Consider the following 5019-nt stretch of genomic DNA (forward strand, 5'->3'; position numbering starts at 1 on the left):
GAGTCACTATGTGATTCCGAACAGGGCCTATTGGTGAAGTACTAAGTTGTGAGAATGTCATGAGTAACTTTGTGAAGTTCTCATATATATGGAATTCATGTACAAGATTGCTGAAATGCAATGTATGTCACCTCATGCTTTGTTCCTTGGAGTGTGAATAAATGAACTGGCCAGTGTCCAAATTGAGTCCTGACTCTTTTGGATGAAACAATGTGACTTGAGCTCCTCGTCAATACATTGTTTCTAACTTATTCACAAGCAACAAAGGAGTTGAGGAAATAACAGCTAGAAGGGTAAAATGGTAATTTAGTAAATCCCGACTAGCTGATGACATTCATGAAGGGTAAACATAGATAATATTCAGTGGATCCGCTCATCATAATTAGGTTGAATTCTTGAGTAGAAAATAAATTCATTTGAACCGAGAGATTTTCAGTGTCAACTCTTTAGTGGAGTCAGTTGGCATTAAGCTAAACTTGGAAAAGGTTTGTGAACTTTTGAGTCCAAGTGTTTAGCTCAAGCTTTTTTCATTTGGATCCATGAGGTCACTGTCACAAATCATATCGAGTAGGAATAGTTAAACTAGAATCTAAGTCAAAAATAGAACGAGACAAGTTTTATGAAAATTGTCAAAAGGGTAAATTTGTCTTTTTGGACATAGCATGAAATGAATGTCAATATATTTTTTTGACATGGTCATATGATGGCCTAGATCACTTGGCCATGATGTGTTCATTGGGCCTTGTGGATTAATTTCATTTCATAGAATTTTACTTCAAAATTCTCAATGGGCTTTTATTATGTTGTCATGAACAAGTAAAGAAAAATCTAGAAAGGCTTTCTGGAAGCCCTTTGGCCGTCCAACCCAAGAGAATGGGAGACTAATTTCGTGCAGCCCCATAGAGAAAAAGAGAGTTTATTTTGTGCATTGATGTATGAAGATACTTGCTAAAAGAAAAAGAGGAAACAAATTTCCTTTAGAAGGAAAGTGCATTTTCGGCCAACTAAGAGAGAAAGCAAATGAGGAAACAAATCCAAAGGCTTCTAGAAGCTCATTTGGACGTGCAAGGGGTATGAGGAAACTACCTTTTGAAGGTAATCCTCCTCCTATAAATACCCCACCTCATTCCTCTCATCTGATTCATTCCACATAAGTTAGAGATTGAGAGACTCTCTCTCTAGACCTTGTGGCCGATTTCTCCTCTCTCTCTCTAGTTATTTTTGTTTTTGTTTTGGCACCTAGGTCCTCATTTGACCTAGTGGTTTTAGCTCTTCGACTTTGAGACTTGTTCTCGAGTCGTCGTGTTTAAAAGTGCCCACTCACTAATTCCTTTATTCTCGAGTGATTCATGTGATAGAAACTTTCGTGGTTGCTCGAGTTGGCGAGGAAAGCAAGAGAGACGTGCTGCGAGGAGAAGAACGTTTTCAACCTTCGGAAGGCTCATCAACGTTCAAGCTTCTAAAGAGGTTAGTAAATTTATTATGCTCATATTAGTTTTTATTTACATGTACTTGCTCTTTGTCTAGGTTAGTAAAAACTGTTTTTACTTGAAAATAAAATTTTTAAAATTCCGCCGCTTACCGAAGCGTTAATTATTTTCTTAAACCCTAGATCGATTCCAACATTTCGAGCACTCTTTGCCTACATAAACACAAACATATATATTTAGTAAAAATAATAAAGCGTTACAAACATATAGACGTTAGAAAAAAACCTTGTACTCTGGTGTCTCAAAAAGATCCAACACCTCTATCCAAGCTTGGGCATTCACATTTGAAGGAGGGTTGTTCAATGCGTACTCTCGATCTGACCCACAGTTTTTCTTATAGTGAATTCCGCATTTTGTCTTCACATTCCGTAGGCGTTTCTTTGCTTCAGCAATGATAGCTTGATCGATTCTTTCTCGTCCATCGCCTGCTCGTCCAATGACTCTTGTCTTAGGATCTATGTGTCTGTTGTCATACTGCTCGTGCATCAACTCCAAAAGTCTTTTTTGCTGCACTGGCGTTACCTCCTTCCACGAAATTGTATGCGGAGGAATGATGTCGCGAACCACACCGCCTAAGAAGTTTGTGAACATCATGTAATCAGATTCGTCATCCTTTTCCGGCTGTAGAAAAGTTCGGGTAATAGTGCACCAACTCTTTTGGCTTGCCCATCTTGGCTCTCTCAGAGGTCACGCCGGTCGTGATTCCGCGCTTCTTGGTCGGTGGCATCCTGTCATCATGGCCACTATCATCACGGCGATGAGATTGATCCTCTCCACCGCTACCTCCCGCTCCCATAGCCATCGACATATCTATACATTTAAAAGCAAAACAAAACGTTAAAAATAAAAAATTTCAATAATTTAATTTTGAAATATAAATCCAAGAAAACATAATTACTCATTCATCGTCAGCATATACATAATCTATGTCATCCAAGTCTAAATCATCATCTACATCATCAGGACGATCAACATTGCGATCAACGAAAACATCTTGGTCAAGTTCTTCGTCATCTATAAAACCATCGTCCTCTACAATGATGTCTTCTTCAATGATAACATCATCCATCACAACCTCTGGCAAAGCTGTGTCACGACATATAGAAAGTTGCTCTAAATTCGTTGGTTGAACAACTAATTGAGACGTAGATCGATCTTCAATATTGGGAACATCCCACACATGACGATGATGACTTTCCTCTACGATTTCCCATTGCGGGTCATTATGCAAGTCTTTAAGATAAAAAACTTGTCGGGCTTGAGTCTCCAATATGAATGGCTCGTCAAGGTACCATTTTTTTGCCACATAAACACTTGTAGTTCCAAAAATCTCGTCCTTATGTATTCGTTTCTTAGGATCATTGTCTCTAAACCATTGACATTTGAACAGTATGAAACGACAACTATTAGTATACTTCATCACGATGACATCTTCCATTTTGCCGTAAAAATCATGACCGTCAACTGATGGTACTCTGACGCCGCTGTTTTGAGTAGTCCGACTGTCATCGCGAAGAGAAGTCGCAAACTTAATCCCATTGACCTCACAATTTGGATATATTTGAGCTATAGAATGTGGTCTCATAGCTAACGCGTACAACTCATCCGATACGTGAGAGCCCATGTCTCTAAGTTCAAAAATCTGACACCCAAAAGAACAAATTAATTACGAAAAGTTATTGATCGAATGAGGTAATATTATACAATAACAAATACCCTTTTTTGAAACCAGTCTTTGAATTCTTTTCGATGCGCCTCAGGTCGACCTTCTGCTTCCATCAGTTGTTCGTGTTCACTGATAATTCCACCAAATGTTAAATGTGCTACAAAAGACAGTTATACTATGTGAAAATATTACTTACATCATATACTGATCCACTTCAAGACAGTTGTTCAAAATGTACCACTCTATTTGCTCGCTGCTCTTCTCATCTAATCGCTTCGCAATCATCTTTCCATAAGGGCGACACGTATGCGACTGAAAAATTGTAAGCTCACGTTCTGCTTCCAAATCCATTCGGCCAAGACGAGCATTGACATCTATTAGATACCTTGAACAAAATGTCAAAGCTTCTTCTACAACATACGCTTCGGCAATAGAGCCCTCGGGCTTCGCTCTATTTCTCACAAAATGCTTTAGCGTTCCAAGATATCTCTCAAATGGATACATCCACCTCATATGCACATGTCCTCCATTCAAAGCTTCTTCATGTAGATGTATTGTCAAGTGCACCATGATACTAAAAAACGCAGGAGGGAATATGCGTTCCAACTTACACAAGATCACTATGATGTCATCTTGCGCTTTCTTAATAGCAAAAACTTGCAACGTTCTGTCGCTCATGAGTTTAAAAAAGTTGCAAAGTTCAGAAATAGTCTCTCGCACAGGCTTCGTCAAAAACGGACGAATAACAAGGGCCAACAATCGTTGCATGATGACGTGACAATCATGAGATTTCAAACCTGTCAATTTCCCGTCTAGGGTAACATTTTTTGCCAAGTTTGAAGCATATCCGTCGGGGAACTTGACAGACTTAATGAAACTTGTAAAATGTTTTCTCTCGTCTTCTGTTAGCGTGAATTATGCAGGTGGCTTCACCCAACGATCACCTACTTTCTTTAAGTGCAAATCACTCTTTATCTTCAAGTCCTTCAAATCCATTCTCGATTTAACAGTGTCTTTATTTTTCCCGTCTATACTGAGCAGAGTTCCCAAAAGATTCTCACAAACGTTCTTCTCGATGTGCATCACGTCTAGGTTGTGCTTCAATTGCAATTCAGACCAATATGGCAACTCGTAGAAAATACTTTTTTTACTCCAATTCAACTGGTTCGGCGAGCGTTTGCGCTTCTTTCCTCCAAAATCAGGGTGCTTGACCGGTATTGTCCGAGGAACGTATAACAACTGCTCGAGTATGTTACTTGCGCTTAGCTTCTTCGGCGGCTTCCCCTTCTCGTTGCGGATTTGGTAGTGTTCGCTCTTTCTCATCGAGTGATTCGATGGCAGGTATCGACGATGGTCATAATAGACAATCTTGCTTCTAACACGGAGTGCTGGCGTGTCTTTATTACACGTGGGGCAAGCTAAATACCCTTGTCCACTCCATACCGATAAACTACATTGTGCTGGGAAATCGTTAATTGTCCAAAGCACTACGGCGCGCATTGTGAATACCATACTGGTAGCCCCATCTCGTAATCTGACACCTTGCCACAAGTCGTTTAGCTCTTCAACAAGCGGTTGAAGGAAAACGTCCATGTCTTTTTCCGGTGACTTGGGACCTGGAATGAGCATCGTCAACATCATGTACTCCGATTTCATACACAACCAAGGTGGCAAGTTGTATGCAGTCAAGAGCACATGCCACATACTGTATGATAAGCTCTTTTCCCCAAACGGATTGAACCCATCAGCAGCAAGCCCAGGACGAACGTTTCTCGGCTCCGCTGCAAAATCAGGATACTTGTTATCAAACTCTTTCCACGCCAAACCATCAGCAGGATGCCTAAGTACACCTGGCTCCTCGAT

At 40.1% G+C, this 5019-nt stretch overlaps 1 pseudogene; it reads right to left on the minus strand.

Moving 5' to 3' along the window:
• Positions 1–2388: 2388 nt before the first annotated feature.
• Positions 2389–4812, minus strand: LOC149397539 (uncharacterized; annotated as a pseudogene).
• Positions 4813–5019: the final 207 nt, after the last annotated feature.

This window comes from Urtica dioica, chromosome 5 (assembly GCF_054948205.1).
Source record: "Urtica dioica subsp. dioica isolate 48M chromosome 5, U.dioica_male_clone48M_v1_H2, whole genome shotgun sequence".
NCBI lineage: Eukaryota > Viridiplantae > Streptophyta > Magnoliopsida > Rosales > Urticaceae > Urtica > Urtica dioica.